The 18,993-nt window shown below is 39.6% G+C and overlaps 1 protein-coding gene across 1 annotated transcript in view; it reads right to left on the bottom strand.

Annotated features, from left to right (window-relative positions):
• Positions 1 to 18,993, bottom strand: part of LOC150090504 (adenylate cyclase type 5-like) — a 238,812-nt gene that overhangs the window by 207,460 nt on the left and 12,359 nt on the right. The gene's annotated exons all lie outside the window — the stretch shown is intronic.

Raw genomic sequence — 18,993 nt, 5'->3', positions numbered from 1 at the left:
ATGAACTGAAGTGCAGGTCAAGACATCAAAGGCAGATATTGTTGGTATATCAGAGACATTGTGTGACACAGATATAAGGAAGGCAGAATTGGAATTTGGGGAGTACAATGTGTACAGAAATTATAGACAGGATAGGAAGGGAGGGGGGTTATACTGTTAGTTAAGAAACGCAAAATCTAAGGCAGTGCATTCAGTTACCATTAGTGGACAGTGCAATGCTGAGTCAGTTTGGTGTAACATAAGCACTGAGAAAGCAAAAATGAGGGTAGGAAGGGTAGGAGTGTGTTACAGGCCTAATGGCTCTGATGAGTACAATGAACAACTATACAGAGACACAGAGGGAGGGCAGTAAATCAGAATGTCTTATAATGGGTGATTTTAACTTTCCAGATATTGACTGGAACTTGTGTGGATTGGTCACTCGCACGCTTGCAAGATTTTGTGGATTTATCGGATGATTGTTTTTTACAGCAGCATGTTCGAGAGACAACTAGAGGGAGTAACACTCTTGATCTGATTATTAGCAGTGATTATTCATGCATTAGGAATTTACAGATAAAGGAGCCACTAGATGGGTGATCACAGTGTACTAATGTGGGAAAACCACAGGGGCTCACATCTGGTGAGTATGGGCTTGACACACCCAGGGTCCTGAGCTGAATATCATCATTCTTCTCTTTCTTGGTGATACCCTTCTCTCTCTCTCATGGTAACTCAGAAATTTTTTTTTTGCCTAATGCAGCAAAAGCCTGAGGCTTCCTTGCACCATATGGCTGATAATGATATTGAAACTACCATCAGAAGTAAAGGGAAGGGTTTCTGCTTTTGTAAAGGTGACTACAGTGGTCTCAGACAGTTTTTAAATTCTATACAGTGGGATCAACTGATGATGTTACCAACAGCAAATTCAAAATGGGAAGCATTCAAAGAGTGGATATCATCTTTTAAGGGCACAAAAGGTGATATAGTTGTACACGTTGGCACTAATGATATTAAGAGTAGGAGACCGGCGGAATTACTTAACAAGTACAGGTCACTGTTGGAAAAAACCCATGAATTAGGGTTGAATTTGAAAGTGTCTGCAATTCTGCCCAGACACGATAGGAGGGAGTATATGATGAGAGCCCTGTCGATCAATTTGGCCCTGGAAAGATTGTGCAGGGCTCAAGGGGTAGAATTTTTTTCAGCCTGGTCTGTACTTGTTAACAGGAGAGACTGCTTCTACAGGGATGGGATACACTTAAATAGAAAGGGTGCAAGAATGTTTGCTGATGCTATCAAGGCAGTGTTAGGTGGGTCGGAAAACTGCTAGATTGGGGGGATACAAGGACTAATAGATTAACAGTAGCCACTGGCAGAGGTGAAAGTGATTCTTGCACTGCTTCTATTGGAATGAGCCGAAGCCTGGAAAATAAGATGCAGGATATTTCAGAGACTGCTAGGAATCATTGGGGTACAAATAAACACATAGGTTGTGTTAGGGTAGCTAAGAAAAAGAACAGGTGCATGTAAACTTGCATGTACACAAATGCTAGGAGTTTGGTAAATAAATTTGATGAATTTGAGGTATTGCTCAAAACATCAAAGGCAGATATTGTGGGGATATCAGAGATGTGGTGTCACATAGATATACGGAATGCAGTACTGGAATTTGGGGAGCAAAACGTCCACAGAAAGGATAGACAGGATAGGAAGGGAGGAGGGGTTATGCTATTAGTTAAGAAACACAAAATCCAAGGAAGTGAAGCCAGTCGACATCACTGGACAGTGCAGTGTCGAGTCAGTTTGGTGTGACATAAGCATTGGGAAGATCAAAATTGAGAGAGTAGGAGTGTGCTATAGGCCTAATGACTCTGATGAGTATAATAAGAAACTGTACAAGGAAACAGAGTAGGCCAGTACATCAGAGAGTCTTATAACGGGGGATTTTAATTTCCCAGATATTGACTGGAATTTGGGGGCTGGTCACTCACACCCTAGCAAGGCTTTTGTGGATTTATTGGATGATTCTTTTCTACATCAGCATGTTCGGGAGGCAACTAGAGGGAGTAATACTCTTCATTTGATTATCAGTAGTGATTCTTCATGCATTAAGAATCTGCAGATAAAGGAACTGCTAGGTGGCAGTCATCACAGTGTGCTGAAGTGGGATTTACTCAAAGAGGTAACTACCATTAGGGATAAAGGGAAGGATTATTGCTTTCATAAAGGCAACTACGATGGACTGAGACAGTATTTAAATTCTATACAGTGGGACCAACTGATGATGTTACCAACAGCAAATTCAAAATGGGAAGCATTCAAAGAACTTATCTTGGATGCTACTAGGCTTTACATACCAACTAAGGAATATTGTTCAAGGTTTAGGCCTAAATGGATGTCAGATGAACTAATGAGACATATGGCAGAAAAGAAAAATGCATGGGATACATACAAATTGATCTGTAACCAAGTTACAAAGGAGGTTAGGCAGGCGAAGGCAGATTACGAGAAATCTTTGGCAAGGGATGCAAATAAAAACAGCAAAGAGTTCTTTACTTATGTAAACTCTAGAAGGAAGGGGATGAATCAGATCGGTCCACTTGATATCGATGGGTCAACTGTTGATGATCCTGCTCAGGTACCTAACAAACTAAATGAATATTTTGAATCGACATTCACAAATGAGGAATTATTCAGCGAGGGGAATGCCAGAGGTGTGTTCTCTGGCAGTAAGCTAGAGAATCTTGTAATAACTGAGAGTAAAGTGGAGGAGAAATTGTTGAAGATAAACACAAGAAAGACACCTGGGGTGGATGGGATCTATCCAGGTATATTAAAGGAGGGAGCATAGGAAGTAAGCAAACCCTTAGCCATAATTATGAGAGCTTATTTGGAGTTAGGGGAGGTACCCATAGACTGGAGATGTGCAAGTGTGACCCCAATTCATAAAGGAGGATCAAAGGCTGACACAAGTAATTATAGACCTGTGAGTTTAACTTCTGTTCCAAGAAAATTAATGGAGGCACTGGTTAAAGATGCACTGCAGGATCATCTAGACAAAGCTTCAATTATAGCTCGGACACAGCATGGTTTTGTTAAGGGGAAGTCTTGCCTGACCAATTTGATTGGATACTATGATGCAGTCACAAAAGAACTGGATGCAGGGAAAAACTTTGATATTATATACTTGGATCTTAGAAAGGCTTTTGATGCTGTTGCACATGGAAGACTGCTGCACAAATTGGAGCAGTGTGGCATTGGAGGCAAATTGCTGCTATGGATAAAGGAGTGGTTGAGGGGGAGAAGACAGAGAATTTGAAAATTTTTAGATGTTAAACTTCAACTGCCACTGCCACTACTCGGCCCATCTGGCTAATTTTTCTAGATCTTGTTGCAGTAGCAGACTCTGATTACTGTCATTAACCATCCTGCAACCTTTGTATCATCTGAAATTTACTCATTAAACGAGATATGTCTTCATCAATAGCACTGATAAATACTTAAAACAAAAGGCACAGCAATGAACCCTGAGGGACTCACTAATGACATTACTCCAAGAAGAGCAGTGCCCATTGATAATCACTCGTTCTCCAAGTATTCCTTTATTCATCGCAGTAACTTGTCCCTAATGTCACACTATTCCAATTTATACGCAATCTTTCATGCAGAATGGTATCAAAAGCTTTAGTGAAATTTAAATACAGGTAGTTCTCGACTTTACGAGTTAATTCATTCCCAGCACACGCTTGTAAAGCGGGAATTTATTTCCCATAGACAAGTGTGTTAAAAATAGGGGTTACGTTATCAACAATGAAATTAGTTAGCTAATTAGTTTATGTTTAAACAATGATTGATTTATCCAAAGAAATGAAAACATAGCCTGTAAAATCAAGCAAATTATAATAATAGAGAAATTATTTATGACTTACAAATGTTAAAGAATGTTTATTCTTCATCATCATCATCGACTAAATGCATACTCGTTGATCATTCATTACTGGCTTGGCACTCGTTGGTTTTTTGCACAAGGAGTCGTCTGCTTCAGAAATGCTTTAAGAGGCATTTGTTTCCAAGATAACCTTCTCTTTTCTTTATAAATTTCAATAGCATGCATAAGCATTTTTTAATGGAATGCACAAATTGCAACTAACACAATTTGCTTGGAGTAAAAAGTTTACGAAGCTTAAAAAAAAGGAATGAAGAGAAGTTTCTGAAAATTTATTTATGTTTTTTATACGATTGAAGATTTCAGTAAAGGGCAAACACATTTCACCATAATAATGTAAAAACCCACACAATTCCAGCTATCAGTATTTTCACAAATGCAATAACATCGAGTTTACTACCCGTTTATAATTGCTTGCATTAACAGAAAAGCCCAATAAACCGGAAAGTGCAAATTGTTTTTATTATTTTATGGTTGTGACTTACAGAAATGTGCTTAGAAAAATATCACAAAGCCGTTCAAAATTGGTTCTTATAACATATGATAATGATGAAAGTGTGGTGCATTTCACGATTCGAATTGGTAACTAATACAATTTACACTATAAAAATGACCTTTTAGGGATAACCAGTTATATAGAGAAAATTTGAACTTCTGAGGGTCTTGGAATGAATTACCAAAAACAATGTGTTATTGGGTTCACATTACAATATTTTTGCGCTATGATGGTAATGGATTAATATCGTAAAGCGTGTCACACTGTATTGTATAGCTACACACATGGTCTGAAATGCAGTATTTATGAATTTTTAACATTCATTTTTTGTAATTAATTTTCATATTTTTGATTTTGTTGATACTTGGGGAAAAAAACATAAACCAGGGAATAAAGCGAGAACTGCCTGTATATGATGCCAAAATTGGGGGATCTTGCGTGACAAATCTGACTAGCTACATCACAGTAGCTACTCAGATTTGTCACGCAAGATCCCCCCCCCCCACTTTACAAACCCAGCTGTGAACTCCTATGTATAATTCTCTCCCGGAGTACTTCTTTAGCCACTGACTCTATTTTTTTCCCTGGAACAGACATCAAGCTTACAATTTCAATAGCATGCATAACTGCTCCACATCATCCTTGGATTCCCTATTTGTGAATAGGAGACATATTTGCACACCTTCAATCTAGGAATTTCCCCTGAATCCAAGGATGATCTCATAATATAAATGGATATAGTCTATATGTACCAGGTAGCTTATTTAATTTAAACTTCAACAATTTCATCTAAGTTAAAACAAAATCAATTAGTTCCTAGCTGTGATCATCAATGGTTATTCAATTCACATCAAGTGTGCTAATAAGGTTTGTCCCTTTCCTTCTAGTTTTGACATGGGCAAGGTATTCTTTGTTACTTTTCTTATCATTCTTAGCAAAGGCCTTCTCATATTCTGCCTTTTCTTGCCTACCTCCCTTAGTGACTTGATTGCAGACTACCTTCTACTTGCTATAGGATTCCATGTCCTTGCTAATTTATAATCATCCAATGCATTTTTTTCCCTGCCACTAGCCTCATCAGTTCATTTGAGATCCATGTAGGTCCAAACCTTGAACATCTCTCAGTATAAAAAGCTTAGTAGTTTCTTTTTTTTCTTTTTTTCTTTTTTTTTTTTGTAATTAGTTCCCTGAATGCCTCCAATTCAGAAATTGCACTTAGTAACATCATCAAATGATCCCACCGCTAGAAATTTAAAAATTGTCTAATACCACTGCAGTCACCTTTATGAAAGCAAAATCTCTTACCCATAACATTAGCATTAGCATTAGTAGAGGCATATGATGCAAGAAAGCAAGCTTATTCAGCATCAGCCAAAAAAAAAAAACACACACCACTCCCATTTCACCCCTCCGTTCGTTCGAAATACCTGTCCAGTTGAGCTTTAAATTTGTTTAGGCTATCAACTTCAACAACAAATGATGGAAATCGGTTCCACCAACCAACCACCCGCTGGCCAAAGGCAAATTTCCGCACATCTATCCGACATCCGTCCTTCCTCAATTTGAGTTTATGCCCTCTGAGGTGATTAATCTGAGCAAGATGAAGAATCCCATTGGCATTGAGCATGCTCAAACCATTCAAAGCCTTATACACCTCTATCAGATCACCTCGCCGGTGCCTAGTCTCCAGACTCTGTAATTTGCAAAACTTAAGCCTTTCTTCGTAAGAGCAACCCTTTGTTCCATTCACTAATCTTGTTGCCCTTCTCTGTACCCGTTCCAGCAGCTCTACATCCTTCTTGAAATGAGGCCTCCAGACCTGTACACAGTACTCAAGATGTGGCCTAACCATTGCCTTATACAAGGGAATAATCACCTCCTTATCCCTGCTAGAAAAATTCCTGTATATCATTGACAAGACACCATGAGCTACTCTGGCAGCTCGTCTGCACTGCTCAGAGAACTTCATATCTGCCTGCACAATTACCCCCAGGTCCTTTTCATTCTCCACCACTGTCAGTGTAGTACCGCAGAGTTGATACGTTGCTCTGGGGTTACTGTTTCCCATATGTAGTACTTTACATTTGTCAATGTTAAACTTCATTTGCCACCTCTCAGCCCATCTGTTCAACCTTTCCAGATCCTGTTGCAGCAGCATAGTGTCAGTAGTGTCCTTAACAACCCTGCCAACCTTTCTATCATCTGCAAACTTGGACATTAAACTTGATATCCCATCATCAATATCATTCATAAACACCGAAAACAACAACGGACCCAACACTAAACCCTGAGGAACTCCACTAATAACATTAGTCCACATTGAGCAGTGTCCATTGATTACCACTCTCTGTCTTCTGCCACTCAACGATCCCCTTATCCATAGCAGCAATTTGCCTCCAATGCCACACTGCTCCAATTTGTGCAGCAGTCTTCCATGTGTAACAGTATCAAAAGCCTTTCTAAGATCCAAATATATAATATCAAAGTTATTCCCTGCATCCAGTTCTTTTGTGACTACATCATAGTATCCAATCAAATTGGTCAGGCAAGACCTGCCCTTAACAAAACCATGCTGCGTCTGAGCTATAACTGAATTCTTGTCTAGATGATCCTGCAGTGCTTCTTTAACCAGTGCCTCCATTAATTTACCTGGAACAGAAGTTAAACTAACAGGTCTATAATTACTTGTGTCAGCCTTTGATCCTCCTTTGTGAATTGGGGTTACATTTGCACATCTCTAGTCTATGGGTACCTCCCCTGAGTCCAAAGAAGCTCTCATAATTATGGCTAGGGGTTTGCTTACTTCCTTTGCTGCCTCCTTTAATATAACTGGATAGATCCCATCCACCCCAGGTGCCTTTTTTATGTTTATCCTCAACAATCTCTCCTCCACTTTCCTCTCAGTTATTACAAAATCATCCAGCTCGCTGCCAATGTTTACTTTACCTACATCATTCTCCTTCCTGAATAACTCCTCATGCGTGAATGTAGATGCAAAATACTCGTTTAGATTGTTAGCCACCTGAGCAGGATCCTCAACTGTTGAACCATCAATATCCAGTGGACCAATCTGATTCATCCCTTTCCTTCTTGAGTTTAAATATGTAAAGAACTCTTTTCTGTTTTTCTTTGCATCCTTTGCCAAACATTTTTCGCAGTCTGCCTTTGCCTGCCTGATCTCCTTTGTGACTTGGTTACAGACCAACTTATATCTATCATAGGCTTCCATGTCACCCATTAATTTGTATGTATCCCATGCATTTTTCTTCTCTGCCACATGTCTCATTAGTTCATCTGACAACCATTTAGGCCTAAACCTTGAATAATATTTCTTAGTTGGTATGTAAAGCCTGGTAGCCTCCAAGATTAGTTCCTTGAATGCTTCCCATTTTGAGTTTGCTGTTGGTAACATCATCAGTTGGTCCCACTGTATAGAATTTAAATACTGTCTCAGACCATCATAGTCGCCTTTACGAAAACAAAAACCTTCCCTTTACCTCTGATGGTAGTTACCTCCTTGAGTAAATCCCACTTAAACACACTGTGATCACTGCCACCTAGTGGTTCATTTATCTGCAGATTCTTAATGCATGAAGAATCACTACTGATAATCAGATCAAGAGTATTGCTCCCTCTTGTTGCCTCACGAACATGCTGATGTAGAAAACAATCATCCAATAAATCCACAAAAGCCTTGCTAGTGTGCGAGTGACCAACCCCCAAATTCCAATCAATATCTGCGAAATTAAAATCCCCCATTATAAGACTCTCTGATTTACTGGCCCACTCTGTTTCCCTGTACAATATCTTATTATACTCATCAGAGTCATTAGGCCTATAGCACACTCCTACTCTCAATTTTGATTTCCCTATGCTTATGTCACACCAAACTGACTTGATACTGCCCTGTCCATCGATGTTGACTGGCTTCACTTCCTTGGACTTTATGTGTTTCTTAACTAATAGCATAACCCCTCCTACCCTCCTGTCCTGTCTATCCTTTCTATACACATTGTATTCCCCAAAATTCCAGTTCTGCATTCCTTATATCTGTGTGACACCACGTCTCTGATATCCCAACAATATCTGCCTTTGATGTTTTGAGCAATACCTCAAATTCATCAAATTTATTTACCAAACTCCTAGCAATGGTGTATACGCAGGTATACATGCACCTGTTTCTATTCTTAGCTACCCTAACACAACCCATGTGTTTACTTGTACCGCAATGACTCCCAGCAGTCTCTGAAATATCCTGCATCTTATTTTCCAGGCTTCGGCTCATTCCAATAGAAGCAGTGCAAGAATCACTTTCACCTCTGCCAGTGGCTACTGTTAATCTATTAGTCCTTGTATCCCCCCAATCTAGCAGTTTTCCGACCCACCTAACACTGCCTCGATAGCATCAGCAAATATTCTTGCACCCTTTCTATTTAAGTGTATCCCATCCCTGTAGAAGCAGTCTCTCCTGTTAACAAGTACAGTCCAGGCTGAAAAAAATTCTACCCCTTGAGCCTTGCACAATCCCTCCAGGGCCGAATTGATCGACAAGGCTCTCATCATATACTCCCTCCTATCGTGTCTGGGCAGAATTGCAGACACTTTCAAATTCAACCCTAATTCACGGCTTTTTTTCAACAGTGACCTGTACTTGCTAAGCAATTCCGCTGTCTCCTACTCTTAATATCATTAGTTCCAACGTGTCCAACTATATCACCTTTTGTACCCTTAAAAGATGATATCCGCTCTACAACGTCATCAACCTCTGCCCCTGGCAGACATACCCTGGTCCTATTCCACCTATCCTTTTTACAAAGCATGTTCCCCGTTTCCCTGACAATAGAGTCACCAACAACTACTAGTTCCTGTGGGACCAGCGCATTCTGCCTAGGGGGCTGCCTCTGTGTTGCCTGATGACCAAGTGCAAGCTCTGGCGTTGATGTGGGCAGCTGAGAGCTTGATGGGCCCCTCAATTTATTTCCTTCGATATAACAGTAGTTATATCATTAAATATATCTCCCATCAATATATTATGACTACTGCCGCCTAGTGGTACCATTATCTGGATACTCTTTAATGCACGATGAATCAGTTTTTGATAATGAGATCAATAGTATTGCTTTCTCTTGTTGCTTCTCTAATATGATTCTGTAGAAAGTAGCCATCCAATAAAACCAGAAAATTTCTGCTACTGTGTGTAACCAATCCACAAGTTCCAGTCAAAATCTTAAAAAAGTAAGGTCCAACATAAGACATTCTGATGTACTAGCCCATTTAGTTTTCCAGTGTAGTTCTTCATCATACTCATCACAGTCACTGTGACGAGTCATAGCTCATTAGCCATAGATGAGCCACTATAACATACTCCTATTCTCACTTTAGTTCTCTCTTAGTGTTTGTATCACACCAAACTGACTTAACATTGCACTGCATACAGGTCTGGAAGTCTCATTTTAGGAAGGATGTAGAGTTGCTCAAGTGTGTACAGAGGAGGGCAACAAGATTGGTGAGGGGAACGAAGGGGTCCTCCTACCAAGAAAGGCTTAAGTTCTGCAAATTGCAGCAGCTAGAGACTAGGCACCTGTGAGGTGATCTGATTGAGATGTATAATGGCTGATGCTATATAAGCTTGCTTTCTTGCATCATATGCCTCTACTAATCCTAATAAGGCCTTGAATGGGTTGAGCACACTGAATTCTGATGGGATTCTTCCGCTTACTCAGATTACGGACCCGAGGGGGCATAAATTCAAATTGAGGAAAGACAGTTATAGAATAGATGTGTGTAAATTTGCCTTTAGCCAGTGGGTGGTTATTTGCTGGAATAAACTTCCATCTGTCATTGTGGAAGTTGATAGCTTAAATAAATTCAAGGAGGAAGTGGACAAACTTTTAGAGGGAATGGTTGTGTGAAATTGTGTGTGTGTGTTTTTTTTTTGGCTGATGCTACATAAGCTCACACCCTTGCTTTCTTGCACCACATGCAAGAAATCTATTACTACTACTACTAATACTATTTGTTGACTTAACCAGTACTTCAAATTCATCAATTTACTACTATTACTACTAATACTATTTGTTGACTTAACCAGTACTTCAAATCCATCAATTTGTTTATCATACTCCTAGCATTAGTATACAAGCAAGTATATATGCATCTGTTTTTGCTTTTAGTAACCCTAAAACAACCCATGAATTTGTTTGTCCCATGATGTTCCTCCATAATAGGCCTCCTAATTTCTGGCACCTTGCTTTCAGGCTACTGTATGTCCCAATGGACGATGTGCAGGTACCACTTTCACTTCTGCTTGGTGCTGCTGTTAATCTATCAGACTATATATCCTCCCAGGCTAGCAGTTTTCTGACTGCTAGCCTGACACTGCTACAATAGCATTAGCAATTCTTGCACCTCTTCTATTTAAGGTATCCCATCCCTGCAAAAACAGTTTATCCTGTTAAGAAGCACAGATCACACTGAGAAAATTTCTACTCCATGAGCCTTGCACAGTGTCTCCATAGTCAATTTTGATTTTAATGGCACAAAAATCACTAGGGTTATAGCGTGCCAGAGCAAAGTTAAAATTTCAATCAGACTGAGATTTTGGTAACCTTTAAGAAGGTCGGCCACCTTTTCAAAAGGTTATATATAGATAAATAAAAAGCAGGATAACAGCAACAGATTGCATATTTTATATATATTTGTATATATATTAATAGTTTGTAAAAACTTAACTGCTGACACTTGTTCATTGTCAGATAAAATCTGGCTAGGGGTATAAGTATCAGTCAGATGATTAAAAGTGCTAAAATCAGCATTTCTAAAATTGGTACATTCAGATAAAATATGCTTCCCAAATAAAAGGTGTCACCTTACTCCAAATAGGAAGGTCAGCAGAAAGGAATGTATCAGATGACCGTGTCCAATGCAGAGGCGAGCAAGAACTTCCTCTTTATGATTCCTACGCAGACTAGACAGCCATAGGTTAATCACAGGCTTAATCCGATATAGTTTATCATCTGCCAATGCTATGAATCTTGCCACTGCAAATATAACTTAAGGATTAATTTCCTGTAGTCTGTATAGGGGACTGACAGGCCAAGATTATTCAATTGGGCTGCAGTAAAAGCCAAATTGTTTCTTCTAACCTTAATGTGGGTAGGGATCCAGCAGAAGTAGCCATAACGAATATAATCTCTTGCATATCATCTGCTGAACCCAGGACAGGGTTGGATGAGTAATGTATCTCATCACTGATAAAGCCTGTAGTGCACTCAAAGAATTGTATATAACAAACTGTAGGTATTCACGGGTTCTGATGTGGACCAAGGCTAACTCTATAGTGTGTAGCTCTGCAGTGTATATGTTGCATTTCACAGGAATCTGCTCAGATATAGTGTTGTCTAGAAAAACAACAGCAGATCCCACACACAATTCTGACTTTGAGCCATCTGCATAAACTTTTTTTTATACGAAAGCATCTATGGCGGTACTAGAGTAAAATCGATTGGTAACGAAATTTTCTTGTAATGGAAATGATGCAATTGATTGGTAACGAAGAAAGCCGACTGTTTAGATTTTAAATGACACAAATTACATCACTTCCTATTAGGTAGCTGTTAGATTTTGAATAATGGAAATAATTTCAGTAACTTCCACGTGAGTCTTTCTGTTGAGAGCTTTTTTATGTGAAAACATCTATGCCGGCACTAGAGTAAAATCGATTAGTAACAAAATTTTCTTGTAACAGAAATGATGTAATTGATTCTTAATGAAGAAAGCTGACAGTTTAGGTTTTAAATGATGCAAATTACGTCACTTCCTATTAAGTGGTTGTTAGATTTTAAATAACGCAAATGATGTCACTTCCTAAATGGCACTAATGATGCTAACTCAGTCACTAACATTGATTCAGTAGGGTAATACTTAGGCGCATTATAGCCTAAGCTGCTCTTGCATCAATAGCTCTTAAACAACAAGAAGAACAACAACAACGGTAGGGTAAGTTGATTCAGTAGAATAAGTTCATACTGTAGTTTTTTTTTTTTTTTTTTTTTTTTTTTAAGGAGCATTAGCAACTAAGGCCATATTGCTCCGGGATATGCGGTGGTCATTCCCTGACCTTTCCGCATCCTCCGTATTTGGTGGTGACGGGCTCGAACCCCGGTCTAATCAAGAAGCGTGTGCTACGCACTGCTGCTCCTTCCCATCTGGCTACGGAGGCGCCATATGTTCATACTAAGATACGGAGACGATGTCACTCCCTAAAGGACACTAACTCAGTCACTAACGTTGATTCAGTAGAGTAAGCAGCTGGTATTAACATTATGCAAGAATAAAAGCTTTGAATCTGCCAAAGAAGCCTCTCATGTCGAAAAGGAACAAGTTCAAAAGCATGGAGAACGAAAAAAATGCAGACTAATAAAATCTGCAGATTTTATTAAAGAATATTCTTTCACACAAAATCATTTCATTGCTTAAAATTTAAACAGCTTTGATTCAAAAATGCAACAATAAAACAATCACTTCAACAAACAACTTCTTGTAGTAGTTTTTAGTTATAACGTCATACTACTCTACAAATGGATTTTGCTAATTACTGAATTTTAAAATACCTATAAAAGTATTTTAAAGATGACCTAGCTGAGGGAAATCGAGAGAAGTATGCAAGAATAAAAGCTTCAAAGCTACTGAAGAAGCTTCCCATGTCGACAAAAGAACAAGTTCAAAAACATAGAAAACGAAAAAAATGCAGAGTTTACTAAATTCTGCTTCTCAAGATTTTGATCAATAAGAAATTTCTATGTCAACTTCTATTCAAAAACTTCCTGAACATTTCGATAGGACCGCAGTAAAAGCCAAATTGTTTCTTCTAATCTCAATGTGGGTAGGGATCGGGCAGAAGCAGCTGTAATGAATAATCTCGTGCATATCATCTGCTGAACCCAGGACAGGGTTGGATGAGTAGTGTATCCCATCACTGATAAAGCCTGTAGTGCACTCAAAGAATTGGTGTATTTAATGAACTGTAGGTATTCATTAGTTCTGATGTGGACCAAGGCTAACTCTATAGTGTGTAGCTCTGCAGTGTATATGCTGCATTTCAGAGGAATCTGCTCTGATATAGTGTTGTCTAGAAAAACAACACCAGATCCCACACACAATTCCGACTTTGAGCCATCTGCATAAATTTTTTTTTTTTTATGAAAACCCCAAGCATGAGAGGTATTAGAACCAACAGTATGTAATACCATGTGTGAGTTGAAGGTCGAGAAATCAAAGAAGATACTTGTTGATATTAGATTTCAATTTCTGTAGAGTGTACATGCATGTGTAATTTTCAAGAAATACATATGAAGGGAAGAGCTTGTTCGAGAAAACAGGATCTGAGGGAATAATTGAGGAAGAAAAATTTTGGTTCTGCGGGTTTGAAGTTGTACAGTAAAAGGATGCTGACTGGTTGTGGCATTTAACCCTGGGGGCTCGCATCTAGTGAGTATGGGCTTGGCACACACAGGGCCCTATCTTCATTCTTCTCTTTCTTGGTGATTCACTTCTATTTTTGACTCTCTCTCTCTCTCTCTCTCTCTCAGGGTAACTCGGGAATTTCTTTTTTTTTTTGGCTGGTGTAGCATAAGCCTCAGGCTTCCTTGCACCATATAGCTAATAATAATAATCATAATAATGTGTTGAGACTGGTTTGGAAGAGAGAGAGGGAATTATAGAAGAAAAGAATAGCGCCCATGGAAGTATCTATAGAAAAGGTATGCAGCAGAAATAGAACGCCCATGAGATAGAGAGTGAAGACAGTTTGTTAGAGATAGGTCATTAATTAACCTAACTGTCCTGCTTTAAATGGAATCAATCTAGAAACCTGAGAGAAGCCCACAAGAGGCACTGCCCCAGATATGGGAACAATATTCCATGGTATGGCAGATTCACAATTCAAACAGAGTGGGAAGCTGTTTGGAAGAAAAATAACACCAAGAGCAAAAGAAAAAACACAATTTTCTTAGTTTGTTTGTTATTTGGTTTTTAGGAGCATTAGCAACTAAGGCCATATTGCTCCGGGGATATGCGGTGGTCATTCCCTACCTTTCCGCATCCTCCATATTTGGTGGTCACGGGCTCAAACCCCGGTCTAATCAAGAAGTGCGTGCTACGCACTGCTGCTCCTGCCCATGTGGCTACAGAAGCACCCCAATTTTTTTTTAGATGCAGAGGAAGCAATATTTGTGATATGCCCAAAGAGATTAGAAGTCAGGGTAATCCCTAATAGAGATATGTGATTTTGTCTAGAAATCTGAGTGTCATCAAAAGCACGAGGGCAGAAGAATCCTTTTTGCGAGATATACGACAGGACTGAGTTTCAGGACTGAAATCAATTACGTTATATTTCCTCTCCTGGAGATTAGCATTTAGCATTAGCATTACTAGAGGCATATGATGCAAGAAAGCAAACTTATGCAGCATCAGCCAAAAAAAAACCACTTCCACTTCACCCCTCTGTTCGTTCGAAATACCTATCCAGCTGAGCCTTAAATTTATTTAGACTATCAACTTCCACGACAAGGGATGGAAGTCTGTTCCACCAACCAACCACCTGCTGGCTAAAGGCAAATTTCCACACGTCTATCCTACATCTGTCTTCCCTCAATTTGAATTAATGCCCTCTCAGGTGATTATTCTAAGCAATAGGCAGAATCCCATCAGCATTGAGCATGCTCAAAAAATTCAAGGCTTTATACACCTCTATCAGATCACCTCGCTGGTGCCTAGTCTCCAGACACCGTAATTTGCAAAACTTAAGCCTTTCTTCGTAAGAGAACCCCTTTGTTCCATTCACTAATCTTGTTGCCCTTCTCTGTACTCGTTCCAGCAGCTCTACATCCTTCATGAAATGAGGCCTCCAGACCGGTATACAGTACTCTAGGTGTGGCCTGACCATTGCCTTATACAAGGGAATAATCACCTCCTTATCCCTGCAAGAAAAATTCCTGTATATCATTGAGAAGACACCATGAGCTACTCTTGTAGCCCATCTGCACTGCTCAGAGAACTTCATATCTACCTGCCCAACAACCCCCAAGGTCCTTTTCATTTTCTACCACTGTCAGTGTAGTACCACAGAGTTGATACGTTGTTCTGGGGTTGCTGTTTCCCAAATTACATTTGTCAATGTTAAACTTCATTTGCCACCTCTCAGCCCATCTACTCAACCTTTCCAGATCCTGTTGCAGCAGCATAGTGTTAGTAGTGACCTTGACAACCCTGCCAACCTTTGTATCATCTGCAAACTTGGACATTAAGCTTGATATACCATCATCAATATCATTTATAAATACAGAAAACAATAATGGACTCAACACTGAACCCTGAGGAACTCCACTAATAACATTAGTCCACGATGAGCAGTGTCCATTGAGGGTCCTGAGCTGGATATCATCATTCTTCTCTTTCTTGGTGATTCCCCTCTCTCTCTCTCTCTCTCTCTCTCTCTCAGGGTAATACGGATTTTTTTTTTTTTTTTAGCCGGTGCAGCATAAGCCTCAGGCTTCCTTGCACCATATGGCTAATAATAATAATAATAATAATAATAATTACCATTCTCTGTCTTCTCCACCTCAACCATTCCTTTATCCATAGCAGCAATTTGCCTCCAGTGCCACACTGCTCCAATTTGTGCAGCAGTCTTCCATGTGCAACAGTATCAAAAGCCTTTCTAAGATCCAAGTATATAATATCAAAGTTATTCCCTGCATCTAGTTCTTTTGTGACTGCATCATAGTATCCAATCAAATTGGTCAGGCAAGACTTCCCCTTAACAAAACTATGCTTTGTCCGAGTTATAACTGAAGTCTAGTCTAGATGATCCTGCAGTGCTTCTTTAACCAGTGCCTCCATTAATTTTTCTGGAACAGAAGTTAAACTCACAGGTCTATAATTACTTGTGTCAGCCTTTGATCCTCCTTTGTGAATTGGGGTCACATTTGCACTTATCCAATCTGTGGGTACCAACAACCACTGAGTCCAAGGAAGCTCTCATAATTATGGCTAAGGGTTTGCTTACTTCCTTTGCTACCTCCTTTAATATAACTGGATTGATCCCATCCAACCCAGGTGTCTTTCTTGTGTTTATCTTCAACAATTTCTCCTCCACTTGACTCTCAGTTATTACAAGATTCTCTAGCTTACTGCCAGAGTTGAATACGTCTCTGGCATTCTCCTCGCTGAATAACTCCTCATGTGTGAATGTCGATGCAAAATATTCATTTAGTTCGTTAGCTACCTGAGCAGGATCATCAACAGTTGACCTATCGATATTAAGTGGGCCAATCTGATTCATCCCCTTCCTTCTAGAGTTTACATAAGTAAAGAACTCTTTGCTGTTTTTCTTTACATCCTTTGGCAACCCTTGCCAAAGATTTCTCGTAATCTGCCTTCACCTGCCTAACCAACCTCCTTTGTAACTTGGTTACAGATCAACTTATATCTATCATAGGCTTCTGTGTCACGTGTTAATTTATATGTATCCCATGCATTTTTCTTCTCTGCCATATGTCTCATTAGTTCATCTGACATCCATTTAGGCCTAAACCTTGAACAATATTTCTTAGTTGGTATGTAAAGCCTAGTAGTTTCCACGAAGTTCTTTGAATGTTTCCCATTTTGAATTTTCTGTTGGTAACATCATCAGTTGGTCCCACTCTATAGAATTTAAATACTGTCTCAGTCCATCGTAGTCACCTTTACGAAAGCAATAACCCTTCCCTTCACCCCTGATGGTAGTTACCTCTTTGAGTAAATCCCACTTCAGCACACTGTGATCACTGCCACCTAGTGGTTCCTTTATCTGCAGATTCTTAATGCATGAAGAATCACTACTGATAATCAAATCAAGAGTATTACTCCCTCTAGTTGCTTCCCGAACATGCTGATGCAGAAAACAATCATCCAATAAATCCACAAAAGTCTTGCTAATGTGTGAGTGACCAACCCACAAATTCCAATCAATACCTGGGAAATTAAAATCCCCCATTATAAGACTGATGTACTGGCCCCACTATTTCGCTGTACAGTTTCTTATTATACTCATCAGAGTCATTAGGCCTATAGCACACTCCTACTCTCAATTTTGATCTCCCAATGCTTATGTCACACCAAACTGACTCAACACTGCACTGTCCAGCGATGTTGACTGGCTTCACTTCCTTGGATTTTATGTGTTTCTTAACTAATAGCATAACCCCTCCTCCCTTCCTATCCTGTCTATCCTTTCTGTAGACGTTGTGCTCCCCAAATTCCAGATCTGCATTCCTTATATCTGTGTGACACCATGTCTCTGATATCCCAACAATATCCACCTTTGATGTTTTGAGCAATACCTCAAATTCATCAAATTTATTTACCAAACTCCTAGCATTTGTGTACACGCAAGTATACATGCACCTGTTCTTTTTCTTAGCTACCCTAACACAACCCATGTGTTTAGTTGTACCACAATGACTCCCAGCAGTCTCTGAAATATCCTGCATCTTGTTTTTCAGGCTTCTGCAATTTAAGGAATTGGTAGTGGACATTCGAGAAGTTGAAGCTGTTTGTGCAGGGCAAGGTATCTCAAACTGGAAGGTGGACTTGTGTAATCAAAACTAGATTATGCATCTCGGATTTATGCATCTGCTAGAAATAGCATCCTTCGGTAGCTTGATCACATCCACCATCAGGCTATTCGTATTGCTATGGTGCTTTCAGAATGTGAACTATTCAAAGTCTATATGTCAAAGAAACTGAATCATCCGTGTTGCTTCTACGAAACTAGATGTCTCTACAGTATGCTTTTAAAGTGAACTCTCTGTCAGATCACCCACATGGAAAACCATTTTTGAGCCACAATGGGAAAATCTTTGTAACAATCATCTGACTGCCAACTGTCCATTCAGTATTCTTGTCCAAGAGCTACCCAGAGAGCTTAACTTCACATCCTGGTAGACAAGGTTGACTGAGCACTGAAGCACCTCTTTCCACCCTGGCATGTGCAAATACCAGCATGTGGCTTGTCCCTTAAGAACTGGATGAAGCCTGATACCCCATCTTCAGCTCTATTCTGAACACCGTGCTGAACTTTCTCAATTCCTGCCAGTTACTAATTTGGAAGCTCTTGTTTTCAATCTTCTTTGGCTTAAAATCTCTCTACCTCATTCTGTCAAATTCATCTGTTGTCTTTATCATTCACCCAACTCCACTAATCACTTGGAACTCTTTGACGCCTCTGTTTGAAACTTGGACTTTCTCCAGTCCAACTTTCCTAAAAGTGAGGTAATTTTCCTTTGTGATTTTAATGTTCACAACTCCATCTGGCTTCTGTCGCCTCCATAGCCAGGTGGGTAGGAGCAGCAGTGCGTAGCACACGCTTCTTGATTAGACCGGGGTTCGAGCCCGTGACCACCAACAAATACGGAGGATACGGAAAGGTCGGGGAATGACCACCCATATCCCCGGAGCAATATGGCCTTGGTTGCTAATGCTGCTAAAAACAAATAACAAACAAACAAACATCTGGCTTCCATTTTCT

The sequence above is a fragment of the Mastigoproctus giganteus genome, chromosome 1, assembly GCF_048544385.1.
Source record: "Mastigoproctus giganteus isolate SK-2022 chromosome 1, ASM4854438v1, whole genome shotgun sequence".
Lineage (NCBI taxonomy): Eukaryota > Metazoa > Arthropoda > Arachnida > Uropygi > Thelyphonidae > Mastigoproctus > Mastigoproctus giganteus.
The sequence above is the reverse complement of the archived record's forward strand: the minus strand, read 5'-3'. Positions and strand labels throughout refer to the sequence as shown.